The sequence below is a fragment of the Ochotona princeps genome, chromosome 23, assembly GCF_030435755.1.
Source record: "Ochotona princeps isolate mOchPri1 chromosome 23, mOchPri1.hap1, whole genome shotgun sequence".
In the NCBI taxonomy this organism is placed as follows: Eukaryota; Metazoa; Chordata; class Mammalia; order Lagomorpha; family Ochotonidae; genus Ochotona; species Ochotona princeps.
In genome coordinates this window covers 14,734,881-14,762,194 of record NC_080854.1, presented here as the reverse complement: position 1 = coordinate 14,762,194, position 27,314 = coordinate 14,734,881, and the positions used below count along the sequence as shown (strand labels likewise).

General features: G+C 36.0%; 1 long non-coding RNA gene across 1 annotated transcript in view; it reads right to left on the bottom strand.

Annotated features, from left to right (window-relative positions):
• Positions 1 to 6,460: 6,460 nt before the first annotated feature.
• LOC131483121 (uncharacterized) overlaps positions 6,461 to 27,314 on the bottom strand; it is a 211,293-nt gene continuing 190,439 nt past the window's right edge. Inside the window, exon 3 of the long non-coding RNA XR_009247533.1 lies at positions 6,461 to 6,924. This is a non-coding gene — a long non-coding RNA (uncharacterized LOC131483121). The remainder of the gene's footprint in view (positions 6,925 to 27,314) is intronic.

The following is a 27,314-nucleotide window of genomic DNA, read 5'->3' as shown; positions in this document are numbered from 1 at the left end:
TTTTTCCTTCTATTTTTATGGAGACCTATGGATTTGATTTGACATGAAATGTGATATTTAATAAACACAAGATTTTACTTCTACGTGAGTATATTTAATCACAACATAGCTATAGAAATCTAATACAATTTTGATGAAATATATTGGCTAATCTATATTCACGTACTACAGTCATACTAAGAACAGATTTGGGGATCAGTTGAAAAACACTTTATGGCTGTTTTGTGTTCTTGTGCACAGCCAGGGACCAAGTCACTATGCTGTTTAGTTCTGTCACCACCGAGAGGCACCGGTGCACACCGGGAGACCACCACCTCTTCCAGACCAAAAGAATTTCCTGAGCGCTATGTTTCAAAACCTGGTGGGTGAAACAGGGCAACATCATGTCAAGCTGCTTGTGAGATTTGTGCCAGCCTGTTGTTCCCCTTCCATTTCAACTCTGGAAAGAAGCAGACGAAATCTGTTTCTCAGAACTTTGGAGGGTGAGAGGAGGAGCAAGAATAAAGGCGAGTTTGTCTTAGGAAGTCTACGTTACGTACATGTAAATTCAGTGGTTCAGGAATTCACAAGAGAGGCAAGACAGCGCTCACAAGCACGAGTGTGGTGGTGCACGCAAGGACCTCTCGAGGGTTAATTCACCTCTGCATCTGTTGAGATCCCATGGCCTTGAAGTCTCCAGGGTCTCCACGCACCTTTATTTCAGTTTGGTGTGTTTGGATCTCTGCCTGTGTACTACAGCTCTCTTGCTGCATGAAAAGAAGTAGGCAGGGATGTTTTATCTCTTGTCTGAGCTTGCTTCAATTAAATTAATGGACCCATTCAGCTCACTCTTTCCCCTTTCAGATGTACCCCTGATGAATACATTAAAAAGATCTTAAGTCTCAAGATGGTACATCATGGTATTAGCCAGGCACTCACTTTCCCTGCCTTCTTTTTCTGTAAATCAAATAATTAATGAGATCTCCACCTCAATAAAGCACTTCATCAATATTTTGTGGCAAAGGGAAAAAATGCCTTCTTTGCTTGTATTAGAGCTTTTATCTCCATCCGTGTAGGATTTTTGTGAGCAAATGTAATAATATTGAAATGACAAAATATTGATTGATTCTTGTAGTTTGGATAGGATTAAATGCTGTATACATTGGTCGGTGCAGAAGCAACTGGCGAGCATGTCAATACGTTGTGCATGTCTTGCACTCGATATTTGAGTTGTAAACATCAGGTGGAACAACTTAGTTCAGCCAGAGTTTGATGTCATTGCAGAGGGTCCTCATTTCTTTTTTATTAAAATCATACATTTTCAGTTAAAAAAGAATACTTGTTTATTCTTAGTTGTATTTTGTTGATTTACTTTTGGATGTTAGGATCTTTTTTCTAACCATATACTTTACCTTAACTGTCCAATTAAAAAAAATAAATGGAAGGTCATTGGAGGCAGGTGCTATGGTACAGTTGGTTAAACAACCACCTGACACCTGCATCACATATAGGGGTGCTATTTTGAGTTCCAGCTCCTGTGCTTCTGATCCTACATCATCTTTGGAGGCAATGGGTGATGTCCCAAGTGTTTGGGATCATGCCACTTACTTGGCCGACACAGATGAAATTCCTGGCTACTGATTGGAGCTGGTGCGGCCCAGGGTGCTGTGATCTCTCTCTCTCTCTCTCTCTCCCTCCCTCTCTGTCTTCCTTTGAATCAGGTGAAAATAAATTTAAAGTAAACTTTAAACAAAATTAACACTGAGTCTGTAAATGTTGATAGTAACTCTACTTTGGCTTATTGCATGAGAAGATGTTTTGCGCACACTATAGAAACCATATGCAACACAGAAAGAGGAAAAGGGAGGTAAAGCACCTGGGACACAAGCAGGTGCCCATATGTAACCCTGGAGCTTGCAAGATGAGGATTTAGCCATTGAGCCATTGCACAGGGCCCCATAAGTAGGACATTCTAATGTTTAAAAGCTAAAATTGAAGCTTTGGGATACCTTGATGCCAAATCTTATTTTACCCAATTACAGTATCCTCATAGTTGATCAAATATACAAAGCAAATAGTTTAATTTTTGCAGCCAAGGTCAGCTCAGAAATAATGTATTACTTTATGCTGTAGATTTGTTAAATAATTTTTAATATAAAAGAATAAATGTTATTGCAAATGAAATACCTAATGTATTAATAAACCAGGCCAAGTGATCTTCTTATAATTATTTAACCTTCTCAGCGTCATTATCTAGGACTTAACTAAGAAGATATTGGATTATGGGACACATAGTTGTTGCCATAATTACTTAGATGGGATATGAAAAGTTATTTCCCAAATATTAGTTGAAATAAAAATATAGGATAAAACAATAAAAAGATGTAAAACACTAAGACATGGATAAAATGCTCTGATGATTTGATAAACAATGGTTCAGAAAAAAATAACCCATAACATATAAATCATTAAAAAAAACAGGAGCAATGGACAGGTAATACAGGTCCTGCCATGTCTACCTTTATTTCACCTAGCATTCTCTAGTTGTATCACTGTTGTCAATAATAACAGAATTATACTTTATATTATGGTTTTACAATATCACATTTACATACACACATATATATCTCACTAATAGGCATTTGGATTGATTAGTGATGAAATGGTCATAGGGATGTAGATACCTCCTAAGTGTACCAATTGTACATATATACATATATATATATATATACACATATATCCATGGAATTGGATATAAATAGATGTGTGAGTGAATGTGTATATACACATATATATATATATGTATGTATATGCATCTTTATCCTGTGGAACTGAAATTGGTACATGTATGATATGTGTGTGTTTGTATGCATGTATGTATATCTTCAGAAGTGTGATTTCACAAGTGATTTTTTACAAATGTCCCAGGAACACATGCGGGAATGTACACCCTCTTTACTAAATATTGGGGAAATCAGGTACCTAGATGCAGAAGAAGGGAGCTGTACCTTTATCTCACACCATAACAAGAATACACTCAAAATGAATAAAAGACTCAAGAATAAAAACTTGACACTGTGAAGATACCAAGAAAACACAGCAATAACTTTCTACCACTGTGATCAAGGCAATTATTTCTTGAGTAAAATTTTAAAGCGAGTTCTTTTCTGAATTTCTTTGGGGGTCACTTTCAGGCTCGTCAGGGAGACTCTTGGAAAGAGTACAGGAGTAGTAGGTCCAGGAAGCAACTTCTTGAAATGTCTCTTGATCATTGTGTCTAGAAGTAGCTCATCCTTCCAGATACTGTGTCATTGTTGTAGCTGTTTTTATGTGTTTATGGCAGAATTACTTGTGCTTTAAAATATACTTGTTTTATTTTGCACTAAATGCAGCTAATTTCTTAAATGAAGCAAGGCGTTCATATACTGTATCATAGGTGATCCTCAGTAAGCCCTACAGAACCATTTAATGGCTCAGTAATGATTATATCTTTGTTATTGCAGCTAGTTAGCCTTTCTCTAGTGAAAACCGGGTAGTTGGCACTTAGCCATGTATCTAACCACAGAATAGTATTATAAACTAAGCACTAAAAGTAAAAAAAAAAGTCAAGGCTTATGAGCTGATTTCTTAAATATGCTCATTAGTCCATCACACAGAAGTCATGGAAATTAGTAGATTCCTTTGGGAACTTGAACACACTGAACTTCAAAGGATTTAGGCAACGAAAAGGTTAAGGAATCACCTCAGTTGGAAAATGACATAACATTAACTTCATGCATAATCATATGTGAGCAATGAATAGTATTGCAACCAATTTCAATTTATGGAATCAAAATCATGACTAGAGGTCATCTGTCTAATCTTTGAGAATAGCAGCTTTAAAATGAGAGATGTCTGGGTAATAAAATGCCCATTATCTGCTTCTACCCATAGGTAACCTGCTTTTACCCTTCGACCCACGAATCTGCCATGCTGAAATATCTGTGAGAGTGAACGCTTCTGAAAATGACAAATTAGTGCCAGTGAATCAGCACACCCAGCAGTGAGATGTCATTTTGTGCATGTTCTGTATTCAAAGGCAATGTGGCCAGAAATGGACATCGGCAGAGTGAAGGACGTGAAGTTTTCTCATTCAGTGACTTTGGAGCAAGAGATCAGAACAGAATGGGAATGGAGATCCATGCTTTACATATTCTATTTCTCAAGAAACTTTTACAAGCATCCAAGTTTCCTCAAAGTTCACCAAACTTTAAAACACTTCGATATCATCAGCTCTACATGGAAAACTATGTTAACTCAAGAAATTAATATTATGCCTTTATTATTAAGTCAGTATTTAATTCTGCCTCAAAACTATTATCTTTTTTAATGACTAATATCTTTACTAATATCTTAGGAAAGCATTGATATTTAAATGTATTCATAAATATTGATAAAATCAGGATTTTCTCCCGAGTGCTGCACTAATTATTGTGTGGAGTACATTGATGAGTTATACAAGATTGTGGTTGAAAGCAGTGAATAATCAAATTAAAAATAAACTCAGAATGAAACAGTGATATAAGTGATTTATTCTTCCTCATTTAAATGTCATAAATACCTGAGAACTCTTCTGTAACCCTAGTGTGAATTCAGCAGCGGATTAAATGTCTCAAATAACATAAATATGCACTTGGCTTTGTACCATGTTGGCACTGCATCAATCAAAAATTTGAATTCTATAAAACAGAAAAATCTTTGACAACTTTCCACACAGTGAACATCTCTAAACTTTTGTACACCTAAAGATTATAGTCTTGATTTTTCCTTTGGATTTGTAATCTGACTTTACATTTTTAAATACTAGTTAATGTTTCAGGCAAAAAAAAAAAAAGAAATAAAAGAAAATATCAGAAGTCCACGTAATCTTTTAATCTTATATAGTTATTTAACAAGGTTTATATTCTACAATTAGGAAAACTTTATGTATTATGAATATACAAAACAAAACAATTTATTCATCAAATAATTTACGGAGTATCTTCACATGCCAGACTTGAGATAGCTTCCTCAAGTTGTTATAGAAATCATGAAAACATGAGTTGTCTAGTTATCGGTAAGACCCTTAGACATGAAAGGATCACACATCCTGTCTTGCCTCATAAGTCAATTTACATCAATAATTCTGGAGTATTTATGAATACCATCCCATTTTACTGTCAAAATGTGTCACTTGGGAAGATCAAACATATGGTCGCTGTAGACAGTGGAAGTAATATGGGAACTCTTGTCAGTTCTAGTCAAGAAATATCAGGATATTGTATTACCTGTTTTTTTAACATTAAGCCTCACTTCCTTTCTCTGGTGTTTAACAATATTACTACTGCAATGACAAAGGTATCATAGGAATAAAATGAATGGTTTATGCTTGTTCCCCTCAATAGATGAATTGGATTTTTTGATACATGTTTGCTGTCCTTTAGAAATCTAGGATCAGCTACATAAATTGTTGGACTCAATGAAAAATTAAAACAGCATCTCTTGTTCAAAACTCATGAAATAAGGTATGTTAAATATAAAATACAAATATTTCCTTTTTTTCACAATTTATGTGTTAATGCATATTTCTGTTATCTGTAAATAAATAAGAAAAATGTTTACCATAGAATTTCCAATTCCAATTCATATTCTGTGAAATGCCCACTTTAATTGCAAAGGTAAGAGTATGTTATCCATAATCGAATCACTGATTACACAATTTGCATTCCCTCAGTTTATGCTTGAATTGTAGTATCAATAACTTAACAATGAAAAGTTTGTATGGAACTAATGCCATTGTTTTTATTTCACTTGATGTACGCATATCCTATCAACGAGTAAGAACTGAGGGATCAAGTAACAAAACGTGACCCTAATGTATCCCTTCCATGTCATCATTTTCAACTTAAATATTGGATAATACAGCTACACAGGAAACAGAATATGATAAGGTTCCTTGGCCATATGAGTGTTTTTGGAAGGCCATTGCTTTCTTTAACACAAAGGGGGAGAAACCTGAAAGGATGAGGTGTTGTTAGCCTCCCCACACACTCAGTGGGAATGCTTCTTTGTACCCCCAGCTGTGTTCCCATGCACTGTGAGTCTTCCACACAAACACCACACAGCAAGATCTGCTACAGACTTCCTCAATGTGTTATGCACTCTCTCTCAGTCCATCAACCTATTTCTGCATCCCATTGCATTTCAATTAAAACCCAAACCAAATCATTAAACCATAAATAAGACCCTACTGAATGGCAAACTCAATTTGGCATCACAGACCTTAAGACCAAGATTCTGTTCTTGCAGAGTACACGTGGAGTTTTTCTGAGCTTACTGCAAAAATTAAGACAATAAGCAGGAGATTAGTTTATATAAGAGACAATCAACAAAAATCAGCGAAAACTATATCACATTGATTTTGATGATTTTGTTTTTAGTTTCACTTCTACAAAAGTTTGTTTTCTCATTCAATTCTTCATTGACTCACAGATCATATTAGCATGATTTTCTTCAAGAAGGTTCTTGATTTCCTTTTTCATTTCTTCAATGATACATTCATTCAGTAGCATGTTATTAGCTTCATGATGTTGTTAGTTTCTATTTTCTTTCTGTTGTTGATTTTGTTTTGTGGCTTTCCATTTAAGGGGATGTATAATAATTGTGTAATGGAGACTGTCATATCCAGTAGCATATCATCTTATTCCATGGCATTGTAAAGTTCTGTTTTCTCTTCCTGTTTCTGATTTTGTTTTGTGGCTTTTCACTTGGGGGGATTTACAGTGACTGTGTAGTGGAGACTGCCATGTCCAGATGTGAGGATCAGTACAGTGTGCGCCTTTACTTCCGGATCAAGGATGGACTCGCAATGAAACTGTTGGTTAAATCTTGATAATGGGAGGCTGGACTCTCTGCCATTGTCAATGCCTGCAATGATGAACTTATGACAGTTTATGTGGAACTACGCTGTTATAATGATATGGGAGAACTCAGTGAAGACAGGGGGAGTAGGGGAAGGAGCAGGGGAAATCCTAGGGCAAGTTCAGTGCTCTACTCCAAGTTCTCATTTTCAGATTATATCCATATCGAGTTTTTGATAGTATTGTTGAAATGGTGAAGAAAATAATAATATTTGTTGTACCAAATCTTTGGTCACATTCTGAGGAAAATGAGCATAGGAAAACCTGTCCACGTATTTTTTAAAGCAATTAGCAAATAAAAATTCTTTGTGCTCTGAAGTCATTATTTGAACATTTTATTGTTGAAAAATATAAACAGAGTCTAAATATTGATACTATACAATTATCATTTTTATCTTTTTTTCTGAGTCTCCTGTATATTTCTTAGAGAAATGACACCAAAGTCGCAATCAGCTGATTAGAAGAGGGAATGCTCATCAAGACATAAAAAAGCAAAACATTATCAAATTCAGCTTACAGCCAAGAGTAAAACACCATTACAGTTAATGTCCAAACCATTAAAAACTCAAACAGTAAGACTAATTATTCTTGTCCTATATTGTTTGTATCCATGTGTAGATGGGCCTGTATTGTATATATAAAATAATAAGTCTACGTGTAGCTCTGTCTGCCTCAATGCTTGCAGCTACAACTTTACCCCATTTGAAATAAATTGCACCTTAAATTTGAAGGCAATTTTCGGTAGTTTGGTGTGCAGTACAGATTTCATCTTTGATATTTAGTGAGCCTGAGATTTTTCCTAACTTGAGAAGTCTGCATGTCTGCAAACTGGGATGTCTGTGTTTGTGTTTATTACCTTTTTCATGCATGCCTTGAAATGACTAAATTACAGGTATTTTACATGTGTTTTGTGGTACAAGACAGATACAGTCCACTGGTATAATTTATCTTGAAACACCCTGTTTTACAAAATTACAGAAAAGCACTGCAATTTGCTCAATTTTTTATTTCTAAGACTATGGTAAAATCTTCAAAGCCCAGAAGATTCCTTCCAGATAAGAACTTAGCCATGCAATAAACAATTTTCATCAAAGCTCTGGGTTGAGGGAAATAGAGTACAATTGTGGATTTAAAATCTTGATAATGTTTCTTACTTATTAGGTATTTTGTCTTTTGTATTTTGACCTAATTCAAGCCACCAAAGGCATCAATCCTTATGTAAGATCACACAGAGAGAGAGAAAGAGAGAGAGAGAGAAAGAGAGAGAGAGAGAGAGAGAGAGAGAGAGAAAGAGAGAAAGAGAGAGAGGAGAAGAGAGGAGAGGAGAGGAGAGAGAGCAGTCCAAATCAGATTATCCACAATCAAGGTAACTGTGGAGAACAAAAGTGTTGCTCTGTGCTGTGCATCTGGCTTTTGGATTTCAGGTTTGATCCCAAGTAACTGCTAAAGTGACAACTATGCAAGTGATCTTCCCTAATCCTGAAAACTTGTTTTTAAAAATATTTTTTTTTAAAACTCATTTTTTTAGTTACTCATTCTGCGCAGAATAATATGAGGACCCAAGAACACAGTAGAAAACATGCAAACATTGTTGCACTTAAGTAAAAAACAGAGTAATTTGAGGCTAAAAACATTTATACTAGTTTTCAGTGAGTATTTTAATACTATGCCTCGGCTCAGTAGTGTTATTGTGCCTTAACATATAGTTAAGAATATTCATAGATTATAAAAACAAATCTCATATTTTTGAATTATAATAAATAAAAATTTGTATGCACATGTGATAATATTAGATTGTGATGCTTTGTTCACAATTTCATACCCTGTTTGTTCAGAATTGCACTCCCTGTTAATGTAATGATTTTTGTTAAGAGCATCTTCAATCATTCTTCCTTAGGGTAGACACCATTTGAAGGTTAGCATAATCTGCTTTTTTTTTTCATAATGATTACATGATTAATCAGGGTGGGAAGAATCAAGGGTTAGGGAAAAGTGTGTGAAACCATTGTTTCCAAATGTCCTATTTCTTCTTATTTCTGGGGGAAGGAAAGCCACACCTGACCTCCCAAACATCTCAGTACCCAGGAATAAAGAATAAGGAACCGCCACATATCAACTGATGTTCTGAGGGTTTGGATAGTTCTGAAATGCTGTCGATTTTGCCGATCCAAGAGCAAGGCAACCTTCCCAGGCAACCTGAAGTCTCCATTCACCCAGACTTTTGCTGTCATTAGTTGTCTGGGGTAGTTGCCTAATTTGTTTCCCTGCCCTCAGTGCTGGGAAAGCAGATGATAAAGAGAGAAAGAGAGACAGAAAGATCTTCCATCTTGGTTCACTTCCAAAGTGGTCTCAACAGTCAGAGCTGAGCCAATCCAAAGCCAGGAGCCAGGTGCTACTTCTGAGTCTCCATGCAGATGCAGGGACCCAAGTTTTGGGCCATCCTCTACTGTGTTGTCAGGTCACAAGCAGGAAGCTGGATGAGAAGTGGAGTACCTAGGGCACAAATCTATGCCCATATGAAATCCTGGTGCTTGCAAGGCAAGGATTTTGTCACTGAGCCATCACACCAGGCCCATCTGCTGGTTATTTTAAATTTGCAGAGTTCTTCTGTGCTATGATGGTGTTTTTCCTCCAATGACAAAAATATCTTTTGCACTTTATTTGGGCAGACAGACTCTCATTCCCACAAAATTCTGTGAGGTTGATGTATTTTCTGAGCCCATAGTTTCTATCTTCAATATACAACACCACAATATCACTTTCATAGTCAATGTTAAATTCCATAAGAACTAAAAGACAAAGTTCAAAGTCTATATTGATTTGTTGAGGATGAAGCTGGTTCTCAGGCTTTGAGGCTTTAGGGCCCTTTACGGTCCTTCATTATACTTCATCTCAGCCACTTGTATTGAGCCACAGAAGGTCAGGACAATAGGGTTCCCAATTTCGGTAGGAACCCCTACACAGTAATGACCATGTTGGCTTTTTAAAAAAAAAATTTAAGATTTATTTTCTTTTCATTACAAAGTCAGATATACAGAGAGGAGGAGAGACAGAGAGGAAGATCTTCCATCTGATGATTCACTCCCCAAGTGAGCACAATGGCCAGTGCTGCGCCAATCCGAAGCCAGGAGCTTCGTCCAGGTCTCCCACGTGGCTGCAGGGTCCCAAGGCTTTGGGCCGTCCTTGACTACTTTCCCAGACCACAAGCAGGGAGCTGGATGGGAAGTGTAGCTGCCGGGATTAGAACCGGTACCCATATGGGATCCCGGCGCATTCAAGGCTAGGACTTTAACCGCTAGGCCACGGTGCCGGGACCCATGTTGGCTTTTTATTTTTTTCTCATCAATTACTCTTTCTACATTTTTATGGTCAATCAGTTGCCCCAGCATTTAAAAAAAATCAAATCAAATAGTAGTGGTAAATTCATGATGATTGTTTAAAGAGTTTGGAGCTCAAACAGAATGAAAATAATAGTAAAAAAAATATAAATTTAGACAAAATATTATATCAAACCAATTGAAAGCTTTATACTTAAATTTTATATTTTATAATCACATAAATTATGCAATATAATTATAAAATATAAATAAAATGATATTGCATAATAAATTATAAAATATAAATACAATATTATTACTTTATAAATATTATTTACAATATTATTACTTTATAAAATATAAATGCAATACTAATTACTTTGTAAGTACAATTTTAATTATAAATGTGTATATTGAGTATGTAAATTAACAGAAATTAAGCTAATGTTTTTGTATCTCCTATCAGATACACGTTATAGATTGAAATAATTTCTGAGCCCTGTAATACATACACACACTACAGAAAACCCTAATAAACACCGTTTTAGTAACCAATACATTTATAGAAGTTGGGAAATTTAAAATTGATATATGAGCACACTTTCAATAGGGAAAAGGAACTGAGTATCGGAGAACATTGAACATACACTCAGATATGTGAACTTTTTTTCTGTTCCAGTTCAAATCATCAACTTTGGTAATGTAGGTAAGAAAATTCAGTGTATCAAGGAGATTATATAGCTACCATCTAATAACAGTTTAGGAAAATATATTGTAAAACTCTTCGTTCTGAATATAGATATCAAACCTACTGAAAATAATCTTCAAAATTATGATAGCATTTTAGAAATGTAAGACTTTAGAGAGATCAATCAAATGACACCACAGGCTAGCTATTAAACACATATTGATCGATAAAATATTACATTCACAATAAGAAATGATGGAGGAAATAAAGAGAGAATCTAGCAATGAATTAAAAGAGATGAAATGCCCAGGAAAATGGATAACATTTGATTAATTGATTTGAAAGCAAGAAATGATATTGAGAATGGGAATTAAATTCCCAACAAAGTATGACTTGAGTTCTCAAAACTTTGGAGGTGCTTGGAAATTTTGAGAACATCATATGGATGAGTAAATTGAAATGTCATGTTTCTGTCTGGTTTTCTGCTTTGTAGCACTGGGATCTTCACTCATTTACCAATTCCCATGTCTTCACTTACAGACTTGCCAAAGTAGACCAAATCTGTGACCTTTTCTCACAGACTTTGAATCATTCGTCAACATTTTCTAGATCAATCACATCTGACTACTTCCTTATTTCAAATTCATCTCTCAAGTAATTACAATGAGTGGAGCCAGTGTTGTGCCATGGAGGGTTTAACCCCAATCCCAAATAAAAGCTCTGTTCAAGTCTCAGCTTTGCTTCTGAACCAGTTTTCTGAAAATGTGCCAGAGAAAACTTTTGGAGCTGGCTTAAATACAGGGGCACACCCATATGACAGAAATGGCCAAGCCATGGCAATGGCTTATGCAGCCATATGCGTAGGGTAGCAGCCACCAGCATCTTGTCACTCTGCCTTTCAAATAAGCAACCAAATAAACATAATTGTGTAGCTTACCATGCTGTAAAAATCTAATACCAATTGTAGCTAATAAGCTCCAAAGACTGAGTAAATTAGAGTCATTGTATTATGCACGATCTCATTTGCCTCTTAAAACAATGTGATCTTTTTTGCATTTGTTTATTTACTGGAAAGGCAAAGTTATGGAGAAAGAGACATATATAGAAATTGTCCACTGCCTGGTTCACCTCCCAGATGGCCACAGTGGCCAGGACTAGGCTGAGCTAAAGCCACCAGCCGGAAACTTCCTCTGAGAATACGACGTATGTGGCAAGGACTCAAATACTTGGTTCATTTTCCAGTGTTTTTTCCGGAGGAATTGGCAGGGAACTGGGACTGCCAGGACATGAACTGGCATACATTTACGATGTGTGAGTCGCAGCCACTGGCTTAGCTTGCTATGCCACAACGCTAGTCCCAGAACAATTTGTTTACCAATTTGCATTAGTGGCTTTATTTATACACAGCATCTCTGAGGTTCACAGAAGTTAAATGCTGCTCAGTGTTATGCAGATTTTAGCTTTGAACCAGGCACTTTTATACCAGAGATCATGTGTTCAGTGTTTACATTATCCTCAAATGCTGAGATTCTGCTTAGCATGTGGTACATACAGAGAAACACAACAATAAATATTTTCTGAGGAAATCTGACTGCTCATTTTTCGAAAGAGCAAAATTAGAGCTTATACATTATATATTATTTCAAATTCTTTTAATTTCTAAAGATACTGAAATCAAGATTCAAAGAGATATTTGTTTTAACTTGGACTTGAAAGGCAGAAACACAGAGAGAAGGAGCGATACTCCATGCCTTAACTTAGACTACCAGTGGCCACAACAGCCAGAGCTGAGCTGATCCAAAGCCAGGAGCCATGATCCTCCTCTGGGTCTCCCACATAGGTGCAAGGTGCCAAGGACTCGAGTCATCCTCCACTATCCACTGTCCTCCCAGGCTGCAAGCAGGGAACAGGATCAGCAGCAGCAGCTAGCTGAAACCAGCTCCCCCATTGGATGTCAGTGCCTAGGCAGATGCCGAGCACACTATGCCACAGTGCCAGCACCTCAAAGAGGTATGTGTACACCCACATTCGTAGCAGCATGATTTATAATATAGCCAGAAAATTGAAGAACCCATGTATCCATTATCAGTGGATGAAGAAACAAAATGTCATCTACTCTTACAGTGGAATATTGCTCACCCTTAAAATGTAAGGTAATCCTGACACACTCTAAGACATGGGTTGACCTTGAGGATTTTATGTTAAGGAAAATAATCCAATTACAACAGAATAAACACGTCCTGTTTTGGTTTCTATGAGGTGACAGCAGTAGTCGTCTACAAAGATAGAAAATTGAATGCTGATTGTTAGGGATAGGAGAAGCAGAGGAGCGGGAACAATTATCTAGCAAGTACATTGTTTTAAACAGGTTTTATAACGTAAGAAAATGTATTCCAATGAATGGGTGACTGTGGAAGTAGCACAACGATGATAATGTACTTAGTGTCAACAAATAAAACAATTAAAGCCATGCATTTTATGTTATGTATATTTTATCACAATTGTGAAACAAGATCAATCAAACCCTAGTAAAAATATGCTGCACAAATTTTTAGTTTCTGTAAGAGATGTGTGGTAGTTCATTGATGACATTCATAATTGAATAATACTGATTATGGAACACTACTCCATGCTGTTTTACAAATAAAGCATTGAACTGAAAGGTCATATAAATTCAAACTAAAGAATCTGTAGTGTATCCTTTAATTGTTGATTTTACCATGTTTAAAGTTGCAATCCACTGATCCTGAGTATCCTAGTCAATTTGACACAAAATATCGCATCTTAACAAAGTATTACTTAACAAAAATAACTGTCATTTCTGTTACATGAAACTCCTGTCAGACAGCACACATTTCTGTTACCATAGACACCACTTTTCCTCTCATGATCAAAAGTATAAAAAAAAGAGTGGCTTAGCATCACAATTCAAATATGAAGAATGGAAACCACTTCAGAAATGTATACAAAGACTCAGGAGCAAGTAAGTTCTCCTGGGATCCCAGCTAGACAAGGTGAGATTCTAGAACATCAATAGTTGTAAGAAGTAAAAAACAAAACAAAACAACAACAAAAGGATCAGTACTGATGTAAAAAGGAATTATATCATAAAACAGAAATATAGGTTTGAGTCAATACATTGCTTCTAGAAAATATTTTTTATCCATTAACAACAACAAAAAAATGATTTGGTAATTCATATTCAATCTGCAAAGCTTATGCCAGACAAATATAATGAATCACTAAGATGACTATTCATGTGACTTCTTTCCTTAACATCTTAGCTAACTCACCTGCCAAAAAGAGATTGACCTGATATTAAGCACCAATTCTGTTGTTTTCCCATGAGGTGAACTTCATTTTGACTCTGAAGAACAATACTCTTAAGATGGCCAACAAAGTTAAAAGATTAATAGACATTATAAATTTAAGCTTTGGAGGGTTTAAAGGCAAAACTATACAAATTAAATTAAATTTCTGATACAAATAACTACCCTGATGATAGTCAGACATACAATGCTAAGTAAAAATGTTCAGAAAAACAATCATTACACTCACCATCCTGCAGACTGCCACGTCGGAAGTGTTCTCCGGTTTCTTGAAATGCCTTTTGGGTCTGGAGGAAGAGGGAGAGAATGTCTGAAAATCATCGTTGAAATCTATAGGATAAAGAATGGACGTTGGTTCCCCATTTATTCCTGTGGAGCCTCATTAATGGATTCTTCCAATAGATTCAAGGGAGAAAAAAGAAATAAAGGTGGTGGAAGGGTGGGGAACCGGGGCAGGGGGACAGCACAGGGTGAGAAGTATTAATGTGCTCCTAAATCTGTGTCAAGAAATATGTGAAATTTGTTTACTTTATGTAAAAATATAAAGCTGAAAAATTTAATGGAACACTGGAATCATTTGTGATATGATGAATCCTTTTAGAAAACTATTCATTTTCTCATGTAAAATGGCTAGTAGGAATAGACTCTCAAAGCGTCTTCTTTCACTGACGCAAACAGCATCATTTTTGGGTGACATGATATTTCTAGGCTGGCTGCCTGCAGTCATTCTGAGGAAGAGGCGTGAATGTTGGAGATCGTAGCCTGGGAGTTAGTCACAACCAGAACTCATGAATAAGGAGCATTAGAACTAACCTTTTCAGATTCCAACTTCCTTGTCTACATGTGAGCGACATTGATGGCCACTTGGTAGGCTTATTATAAAGTTTGGAAATATATAATCAGAAATATATGTGGAACATATTTAACAGGGGCCAGCACGGTAGCCTAATGGCTAAAGTTCTTGCCTTGCACACTCCAAGATCCCATATGGCCACTGGTTCTTGTCCTGGCAGCCCCGCTTCCCATTCAGCTCCCTGCTTGTGGCCTGGGAAAGCAGTCAAGGACAGCCCAGGGACTTGAGACACTGCACCCATGTTGGAGACCCAGAGGAGGCTCCAGGCTCCTTGCTTCAGAAAGGCGCAGCACCGACCGTTGCGCTCACTTGGTGAGTGAATCATCAGATGGAAGATCTTCCTCTCTGTCTCTCCTCCTCTCTGTATATCTGACTTTATAATAATAAATAAATAAATAAATAATGAATCTTTTAAAAAACATATTTTTAAGAAATTTTATACTATTTATTTTAAAGATATTTAATAAATGAATCTTTTAAGAGATATTTAATAAATTTAACAACTAGTAAATATAAAATTTAATGACTATTAATAAATAAATAGTTAATAACCAAAATACATAACATTTTGTCATCAAAATGTCAATCACATGGACAATCTCAAAGAAAATAACATATGTTCAATGACACTAAAGATCTGCTATGTAGGGCCTGGCGTTGTGTTAAGTTGGCACCACGGAGGCTGGCATGATGTATGAGCGCCATTTCAAGTCCCAGCTGCTCCACTTCCAATTCAGATTCCTGTTAATGACTCTTTGAAAGCAGTGAATGATGGTTCAGCTATTAGGCCTCTGTCATGCATTTCAGAAATTAAGTTTCTGGTTCCTGGTTTGTTCTAGCCTACACTCTGCTCTTTGCAGTTATTTGGGGAGTAAATAACACATGGAATATCTCTTTCTAAATTATCTTACTGTGTTTATGGCTCTGCATTCAACTAAAGATCTTTTAAAAGAAATATTAAATTAAACAAAGGACAACAACTTAACTCTATTGTATATACTAGAAATAGTTTTCAGATATGCTATAGTAACAAACAAAACATTAAATAATTCAAAATAGCTAGACAAAATAACAGGTGGACATTTAATTTATTTAGAAAGGGAGATGAATCGATAGGTGCACCTATTCCTTATAGAATGCAGAATTCCAAGAGGATGTGATACATAAATAAATATTTTGAATGTTACATATCAGTAGTTCATGACCAAGTGTGTAAGACAAATGACAAGCTAAGATGTGATGCTTGCAACAAATAGAAACTCAGATACCACAAGTAGATACAAAACAGATGAAAGATTACATGTTTTAAAAACTAAATTTGTCAAATGTGAAGATCTTAAAGTTATAGAGATTGGAATGATGGGAAAAAATTTCCACAAAGTGCTTACGGAAGGACACGCTGACATGGAATTTTAAGAGAGCGATTTGGAAAAACTGCTAGAAGTGAAAATCACCCTCTTAGAATAGATTTTATTTTCTCTATTATTCAGGGAATAAATTAATTTACAATTGAGCATAAAATAAAAACATGTCGAAGCGTCCAGAACAGTCCTTGCTTGTGGGTAGTATTTATGATGGTAACAAAATAGTCACACATTAAAAATCAGCTAACAAAATAGTAAACCCAGAATAGGATGTTAGGTTTCATTTCACCTTGAAACATCAGAATTTGACCTAGACTTTTCTGTGCTTAAACTCCGTACAGGTGGCCAGGACCATCGTGTGCTGCCTCACAGATGTGTTGGAAGCAGAGGCAGAGGGAGGAATTGACCTTGGGTGCTAGATACAGGGTGCCGGTGTCCCAGATGGTTGCTAAACTACTCTGCCAGACTTTGAAAGAAAAGTGACAACTTTTGTTAAATGAGCAGGAGAAGAAACAACATCATCATGACACCGGTTGTTGTGATCAGCTGATGGAACACTGCTTCTTTCATTGCCAAAATGCATTACTAATGTCATATTATGTATATTATGCAAAAAATGTTTGGCCTCAGGTTAAGACTGGCCTGCAAACAGTTAACTGGCATAGTCTGAGATTTCTTTTGATGCCATTCAAGCTTTCAAAATCTTAACATTTTCTTCAATTAAAAATGAATTTCAATTAAATTTCAACAACAGATGTAGATTTCTCTAAATTTCATTTTTAAAATTTAATCCATGGCTCAATGGGACATTTTCTTCTTAGTGTACAGTAATTTGTTACATTAGATTGAGTAGAAAAACAACAAACCTAAATAAGCTTTTACTAACTCCCATGCAGATTGTTCCGTAAATAATTTTGTGATTGTTTTTATTACTATTTAAAAGACTGTCAAATTTTTATCTGGGCATCTATGAGAATATATGTAAAAGCATACATATTAATATTAATAAAGCCATAATATTAACAGTAAAGCAGTACAAGCTTCTATTGCTCACTTTAATAAAGAATGAAGAATTCACATACACTAAGATTATATTTTCTGACCGAGCCCCAAGTCAGTGATTCAGCTTTTGCAGCATATTTTACACACATCAGACAAGCATCGTAATTTGAAATCTCACAAGACTACCACTCATCTTGAAGTTGCATTTAGTTTTGTAATAAGATGAAAGACTTCAATTCTAACAGCAATAGATTTATATTAACACCTTACTGTTAGAATGAATTGCAACTGCTACAAACAAAACAATGTGTGTCAGGAGTATGTTTGAATATGCATTTTGTATATTTCTGTATGATAAGTATATAACCTATAAACGTGCTTATAAAAATATAATTTTGCATGCTTTTATTTTTTATGCCACAACTGAGATGATGTTTATTTTATATTTAATTTGATTTTAAGCTTGAGCATAACACATTAAATATAAAGATGGAAATTCTAAGGCTTTTTATTAAACATTCTTCACAATACAAAATTTTGACTGCTTATTTTGCTGTAATGTTTTCTATAATAAGCACTCAAATAAAAAAAAGTAACTCTAACGGTATTATACTGCTGTGTGAGAAACAATGTTAGTGACCAATGTGCCCTATGCTTATATATTTGAAAAATTAAAACTGAATATGCATAAATAGATAATGAGAAACATTTTACACCCAATGATGTATGGCAGAATTTTAAAGGAACTGCAAGTAAAACTCAAATATAAATTACTTCTAAAAGAAATCTTATTTTTCTTCGTAAGACTTCTGTAAGACTGGCCTATAACTATATTATTGTATATCACCACCACAGCTGTCAGAATAATCAAAATGTTCGTTTTCTTTGCTATCAGGCCGTGTGTGGCTCCTTTTCAATGTTTGAGCTGTTCTTTATTTATTCAGTGTAAATCACTATATGGTTATTGAAAATGCTGTAATGAAAATTAACCAAGCCCAAGAACAACAAAACCGGAGTTTGTTATGCTGCGTTATATAATCTCTTTAAATAAAGCCTCATTTTGAAAATAAATAGACTAAAGACAGAGTAGTTAATTATATGCATGCTCTCAAGTTAGTTCTTTATGATTTGACAACTTGCACGGCAGCTGTTCTTGTAAATATGACAATAAATTTCTCAATCTCCAGAGAACTGGTAAATACAGGCAGATGCACTTAACTGCTGGTGGGCAACAAAAGTCAGACTGCAGGAAACTGTGGCACTAATGTAGCTCTTGATTAATCTCTAATTACAGTTTTGTCATCTTAGCAGGGAGACAAAACTATATCACTTCCTAAATAGGCAAGCAGCATTTTGGCACCTAGCAACCGGCAGTTCGTTCCTATTAGCTGCAGTGGACTGGATGCTGTTCCATGGGAGGTGGCCATGGATCACTGCTCTATTATTTATGGAGCAGCCTTTCCAGAGGCCTTCACAACAGTAGATAAATTAGCAGCCTAATAGAGCAGCACTAACTCAACACATAGCATAAGCTGAAGCATCAAGTATGAAATTAAAATGTGACTTGCTCATAATGTTTGCATCACACATAAAAGAAATGTTCATTTATTTCTGCTATTCAACATGCATAATATGGATATAAATAGCCTCTGGAGAATTATTTAAACATTGTTTCCATCATGTCATAGCATTTCATGAAGTGCATGCAGGACATTTTTCAGACTTTTTTGGAAAATGCATTTTCCTCTTTCTGAGCCGTTTCTCTTGGCTTCATTCTCCATCCCAGGGATGTTAGGTGAGAAGCGTTAATTAGGACTAGTACAGTCACAAGAGAGCCCTAAGTATTGCTGGGAAAGTGCCTTATTCACTCAAAATGGGCAAATGAAGGTGATTCTCATAATTCCATTTCCTTTTCACTTCAGGTGCAAAAGTCTAAGGAATGACCTCACACGTCTGTTGCATCTCAATAATTTCAGAAATTCTGAAATCCCTTTTTTATGTTTTTTTTTGAAAAGACAAACCAGACACATCATTCCAAATCTTTGCAATAGAGATTATGCTATTAATACAATCTAACTTAGCAGATCCAAAATAAGTATCCAAAATGATGATCGTTTTTCATTTCTTTTAATTTTACTGAAATTATTTTTAAACAGAATGGCAGAATAGAGCATAACATACATTATTAAAACATCATCCTTTACTTCTCAGTTATAATAATCCCTTTGGTAAGAATTTCACTCAAAGTTGAAACACATTATGTTCATGTCATTCTTTGACTATCTCAATATTTTTGTTTTTCTATGATTGTGATAGTAACAAAGCTTTATTTAAACAAAAAAATAACATGGTAACAATGTGTGATAAACAACATGAAATTCCTTATGCTTCAACTGCCTAGAGTATCATGGAAATAATAGTTATCGGCTTGTAGAAATATGATGAAGCATTCTAGAAACTCTATTCATTGATAAATTTTCTTTATAAAGGATTCTAATTGCAATTTAATGTTTACTTTTCTGAGAAAATTTCATACTATTTTCCAAAATTATTATACTAATTTAAGTGCTCTGTTAGCAGTCTATCAATATGCAGTTTTTCCCATCTCTTACCCAGCACTTGTTATCATTTTTTGCTGTTAATCACAGGTGTGAGACTAGAACACAATGCATTCTCATTGACACCTCTCTGATAAGAGATATTGAGTATTTTATTTATGTGTCTGTTGGACATTTGTATGTTTTGAGAATTATTTGTTAAGATGCTTTGCTCATTTTTTATTAGTTTGCTGATTTTCTTGCTACTAAGTTGTTTTAGTTTCATATATATTTTGGACATTAGCCACTTACCAGCTGTGCATATTGCAAATTTATTTTCTTTCAGTTCCTGGGTTGTGTTTTCACCCCAGTCTATGGGTTGTGTTTTCACTCCATTTCTTCTTTGTCTTGCAGAAGGTTTTTAGTTTGATACAATTTCATTTGTCTCCATTTGCTTTTCTTACTGTGCTTTTGGAGTCTTATGCAAGAAATCATTGCCCAGACCAATATCAATGTCATAGAGCTTTACTCCTGTAGCTTCCTTTAGTAACCAAAGGGTTGCTGGCTTTCCATTTACGTTTTTTGCTCATTTCCGGTTGATTGAAGGTACAGTATGTGATAAGGATGTGATTTCATTCTTCTGAATTTTCCTCAATATTATTTTCTGAAGACATTATTCTGTCCCCCTTGTGCTTATTTGACAACTTTGCCAAAATTTCAGGAAACCATAAATTCTATTTCGGAGTATATTTATAAATACATTGAAATGAATTTATCACTGCAATGTCCAAACTCCGTTATTAATTTCAGCATAATTCACAATAGCGGAGTAATGGCATTACTGGACGTGTCCATCAATGGGCAGATAGAAAAACACACAGCACTACATTCTTAACAAAGAAGGAAATTCTGTCATTGACAGTATAGCTGGAACAGGGGGATATTACACTAAATTAAATAAGCCAGAAACTGTTTGGCAAATACTTCATTATCTCATTTATGCATGGAAAATTCAAAGTCTACCCTACAGAAACAGAAAGTAGAAAAGTAGCTATAAGAGTGTGAGGAAGACAAGGACGAGAAAATGAAAGATATTGATCAGAGGGCACAAATTCCAGATTAAAGTGAGGGTTTAAATATTAGTCATCCATTACATGACATGGTAATCAAGATTAATAATAATACATTCTTCATTTCAAAATTTTGAAAGGAATTATTTTTATTTCAAAAATGACAAAGCTTTAAGGTGACATGCCTTGAGCAGTTTGATTAAATGCACACAACACACTGAGCAACACTACGTGAGTCCCAATGATGTATACAGAATTATTATTTATCAATTAAATCAATAAATTAAATGCTTTTGCTTTTCAAATTGAATCAAATCTCCACTGTCAAAAGTTCTGTATATAAACATGAATTGTTATATCACTTCACACTACATACAGGAAACTGAACACATTTGTACCAAAAGAAAATGTTCACCGGTAGAACATAGTGTTTAAATGCCTTTGTGGTATTCAGGAGAAAATGTAGTTATTTTGTTACAGATCTGGAGTTACAGAAGAACCCAAAGTACCATATAGAAATGTCACCATTACTGTCCAGGAAACAGTAATGGAAGTGATGGGATTGGAGAAGATATTCCCAAGACAGAGTGGACATGAGAGAAGAGTGAAAAATAGGTAACAAGCCTGGGGAAATTCACATATTTAAGAACTGGATAGGAAAAGTTGAAGTGGGAGTGGTAGAGAAAATGACCAAGGACATCAGAAAGCATTGGTGAGCATACCAATACTAACATCAAGGCAAAGGCAATTTTGAGAAACTGTGGAAAAATTTTCATGCCATCACAAGGGAAAACGTATGAAACTAAAATACAATTACAATGATTGATGTGAAGTTTGCTGATTTGTTTCGAGAGAGTTAGAAGGCTGTATGGATGCTAAATTTGAGTGTACATCCACTACATTCTTAATATATAATATATGTTGTATATAATGGATATATATAAGAGAAATTCTGACATGGCACAGTGACATAGCCAGCTAACCCTCTGTCTGTAGCACCCACATCCTACATGGGCACTGGCCCATGTCCCCGCTGCTTCACTTCCAATACAGCTCCATGCTTGTGTTCTTAGAAAGTATTAGATTGGTCCTTGCACCCACATGATGGACCTGAACAAAATTTCTGACTCTCAGCTTTAGAACAGACCATCAGCCCAGCTCTGGCCATTGCAATCATTTGGTAAGTGAACCAGCTGATGGAAAAATCTCTCTCTCTCATTCTCTTTCTCTCCCTCCCCAAACCCTCTTTCTCAATCTCTCTGTAACTCTTTCAAGTTAAACAAACAAATCTTTGGGGGCTAAGTGTCATTCAGCATTCTGTCCTTTCAGATTTTTTTAAGAAAAAAGATTTATTTATTTTTATTTGAAAGGCAGATCCACAGAAACAGAAAGAGAGAGAGAGAGAGAGAGAGAGAGAGAGAGAGAGAGAGAGAGAGAGATCTTCCATCCACTGGTTCACTCCTTATGTGGTAGCAATGGCCAGAGCTGAGCTGATCTGAAGCCGGAAGCCAAGATCTTCCTCTAAGTCTCCCACATGAGTGTAGGGGCTCATGAGCTTGAAACATCCTCTGTAGGCTTCTTAGGTTATAACCAGAGAGCTGGATGGGAAGTGGAGCAGCCAGGACACAAACCAGCCCCCAAGGGGGATGCCTACGCTGCAGGAAGAAGATCAGCTTGCTATGTTACAGCACTGACCCCTGTTCTTTCATATTTAATCTCTTATCTAATCAAACTATAAGAGGATATTACAAGCATCCTCATGTCTAACAGGAAAAAATTAGGTGTTATTCGATGAAGTTTGTACATAATTAAGAAGAAAATGAGTTGACTAGAGACCATTAACCCTAATGAGTACATATTGTATTTTAAATTAATGATCTCCAGATTAGTTATCTGAAGGAGAAACCAAGAACATTGGCAACATGAACAAAAGTAAAAGCAAGCAAGCAAGCAAGCAAGCAAGCAAGCAGGGAGGGAAGGAAGGAAGGAAGGAAGGAAGGAAGGAAGGAAGGAAGGAGTTAACACAGGCTAGAATAGAGAAAATTAAACAGAAATGGAAAGAAAATCCTATTAGATCATATTAAAATTGGTGGTCTTCCTAAAAACTCAGGTTCTTTTCCTTTGTATACTTGAATTTTAAATAATAAATTGAGACAAATTTAAAATAATTTTTTAAAATCATAATTGTCTTAACATCCCCAGATGATTTCTCTTTTATTCAAAAATTTTAAATGAAGCTTTGAGTAAAATCTATACTCCGAGATACTGTGGAACTGGAATAGAATACCAGATAGAACGTATTTTAGTAATCGCACAAAATGCACACCTAGCCTCTTTTAGGAAAAGACATGCTCAATTAGTTTTAATAGCGTGGGTATTCGGGAAGATTTGTTTAATGATGACACCCTCATTTTACTGAATCAATACTGCAGAGTGTTTTACAATGAAATGTCTCTCTCTAGTGACTAATTTACAATAAATAAACCCATAAATCTATCAAGTCCCTTTGCTAGTCTTGGAATCTATAAGATATGCATAGTTAAAGATCAGGAAGAACTTTTGACACCAAACTTCCAGGTCAGCAACTAGGTCACGAGAGCTGAAGCAATAAATTTGCAAAAGGCTATTGGAAAGATGTGCTCATTAGGGATCTGTTTACTGAGCATGACAAAAATGCAGACCCAACTGAATTATATAGATACATAAAATAGGTAGGCATAAAAATGGATTGCATGCTTTGAGAGAAGTAATCTTCACCTTTGGTTTTCTCTCAGCTTTTACTGTCTTTCTCTGATGTTGGCTAAGTATGTGAATTTTACTGTCCAGCTCTCTGTGTGATATTTGCACCATTTATTAACAATGTAATGTTGAACAGGTCATTAACCCCCTCTGTGCCTCAGGTTTCCCATCTATAAAGTGAGCTAATGTTAACACTACCTCATATGGCAATTTCCAAATTCAAATAATTTGATCAGTACATATGACTGGAAAAAATATGATTCAGTAGCTCTTTACCTTTTCATTATCTGGCTATCTTCACTGTTAATATTAAAATGATCAGAATCGCAATGTTATATGCAATGTTTCACACAATGAAAATAGTTTTTTTTCAGAATTGTAACACATTATCCTTTATTGAAACTTGTACATGTCAATACATAAGCTTTTAGATCAAAGCTATAGATCTTTCATAAAATGAGAAACAACCCAATAAATAATATTCAATGTTCTGAATTTTAAAAAGGAGCTTCAGGTACAAAAAGTTGGATGGTCAATATGAACTCTTCGCAGCAGGATGCTGAAATTTCACAAGAACCTCTGGTGTTTGTGTCCATTTGCATACATTTGCCATCTCCTCTTTTGCCTATATTAAGTATTTGATTTCTGTTGTTCAAACCAGCTCTTCATACGTGTTTTAGCATACCCATGAGAAAACCCTACTTGTTAACTATTTTAAATATTTCAGTCTCACACATTCTTTCTTCAAGCAATGTGAAAATAATTCTGCCCTGAATGATTATCAAGGTGAGCAGTTATTCAGCAGTTTCTGTATGTCAAGCCAGATCTAAAGCAATCCCAGGTGTAAGACACATCTAAAATCACACATGTCCAATGGAGAAACTACACAGAGTAATGTGTTGAGATCTATAAAACCAGTAGGTTGTGTAGATAAATGAGAGAATTCCTTGAATCCAGATAGTGTGACAGCAAGAAAACTGATAGGTGTTCAATGATCCATTGATCCGAAGGCTCTTAACACATCTCTGATGAACATGCCGTATCCATATGATGTGACCCTTGCCCTTGCTTTCACGTAGTTCTATAACCAATTGAGTAGATCCAGTCAAAGACATCAAGATGTGTCCTTCAAGGGAAGTGGATATATGGGAGACCATCCTTGGATCTCTGCCTGCTTGGCCTATGTGGAAGGTCATAGGCACACAGAACACCATGTCCCGGGGGGAACTCCCTTACAATGGTTTTGGCTAACAGAGACCTCAACCTGACCTGTTCACTGGTCATGTAGGCAAGAGAGGTGAGCTTCACCCCAGTCTCTCTTCTCTGTCCTTGGATGAGCTGTGCTGGGACTTGCTTGATAAGCAACTCTAAGAAGTCAAATGTGACTCACAGCTTACCTGCCAGCCACACGTGGTGAACGTGACCTGGGGCAACTTTCCTACCATGCATGTTGAATGTGACATGTGACTTGCGTGGAAGGTCCAGAGAGATAGACATGGCTTCTAGCCAATTACAGTGGCTTTGTTGGGTGGGAGGACTATTGGGGAATGCCCTTTAGCCGTCCCCTTTCCTAGCCTATAGAAATTTGTACTCACTTTACAATAAACAGATATGCTCTATGAGACTGTCTCCAATGGTTCTTGTGGCTGCAGAACACTGTGGCCTCACTCCTTGTGGTTTTGGGGGCCTGCTGGTGGGAAAAGCCCCCAACATGGATAGGCTTGGTTACTGCCTGCTATAATGTGTGTTGAGCCTCCACACTTGGGTTCTTCAGTTTTAGTACAACCTACTGGGTGTGAAGACATTATATGTCTTCAGTTAGGTAGAGTGGAGTCAGATGGAGACATAGTTACCATACTGTGAGCCACAAGCTTTGATCTATTTTGTGCTTTGATCTATAGAGATTCAGTCTCTACATTCAACACATATGAAATTGTGACAAATCTGCTTAGTCATCTCCTTTAGAGTCACATAATATGTATGTTGAATTAACACCTGAAAATTGAATGAATAAGCAATTGAAATAATACGACTATAACAATATGTGTTTCCTACCGGGACAATAATCATATTATCACTTTTTTTTAAACTTTACTATTTAAGACTGTGTTATATGTACTTTGACTTTTAAATGTATTATCACTTTTGCAAGCTAATTATGTACTTACAGCACAACAAGGCGAGCTGTTATAATTGTAAAATCTAAAAGTACATTAATCAGATCACAATAGTTAAGCTCATTATTTCCTAATGAATTTGAATACAAACACACATTCAACTGTTAACATGTCTTACAGTAGAATGCAACTTCTATAATAAATACAGTGATATGAAATGAGTTAACCAAGGTAAAATCAGCTCTTTCAATACATATCAAGAAACGGCATTTGAACCCACAGTGTTCACATCACATCCATAAAGGTGTCATATCATTGAGGAGAAATCTATATCAATTCCCTGCTCACAAGCACATCACTGTAAGTCCTTTCCATAGGCTCTGCGTTCAGTTAGCATACTGTATCCTGCATCTAATCAGAGTTCCTGCTGCAAGAAGAGGGCAGAGAACAATTTATAATCAAATGTGTTACAAAATACATAAATATAACTGAAAGTAATTCTTTATTTATGTGTTATAGCAATTGGTAGCATATCATAATATATAAATATATAATTATATCACTGAGATTATAATACAGATCAGCTCATTAAAGCAGATCCTGACACAACAGAAATACTGAAACTGTTGGATTGGCTGGTCTGTCCGTTATCCTACTTAATGAGATGCTGTATGGGCTGCCTCCTCTTTACAGCCAAAACACTGCAGCTTCTGAGCAAGAATCCAGCTGCAACCAATTATTACAAATGCTCCAAGACACCACCTGGTGGGCCTCCTAGAGAAGGACAAGACAAAGGGCCTTGGTGCCAAAGATGACTTCATGGACATTAAGAATCGTGTCTTCTCTGTAATTAACTGTGATAATCTCATGATTAATGCTACTCCAATGTGAATGGACCCAGTGACCTGTGGCTTGTTGTCCCTGAGTTGACCGAAGAACCCATCTCTAACTCTACTGGCAGGTCTCCCAAGAGCATCCTCATCACAGTCCGTGTCAAAGAAGCCACCAAGGCCTTTCCACAAGCTTTACACCTGTGCCACCCATGCACTCTTCCCTCTGAAGTATTAGGGTGGGTTTTGAAGGATTTCCTGTGTGTTTTCAAGGGTTTAGTCAGCCTTTCAGCAGAGCCTCCAGCTGCCAGGATATCGTTAAGAGGATTTACACATCCTCTGGAAGACTGGCAATCTTACTACGGGCTGGAAGTGTTTTGAAGAGCACCATATCCTCTCAGTGAGCTTATGAGGTTTTCTTTCCTTTGCTTCTTCCTTCCGACATGGTGCTCCTTCTGAACCCAGCATTAGGGTGCTACCACAGACACAGGCAAGAGTCTTGTGAGAAATACAAACTTGTTCCAAAGTGTGTCTGAGCGACAATGACCAAC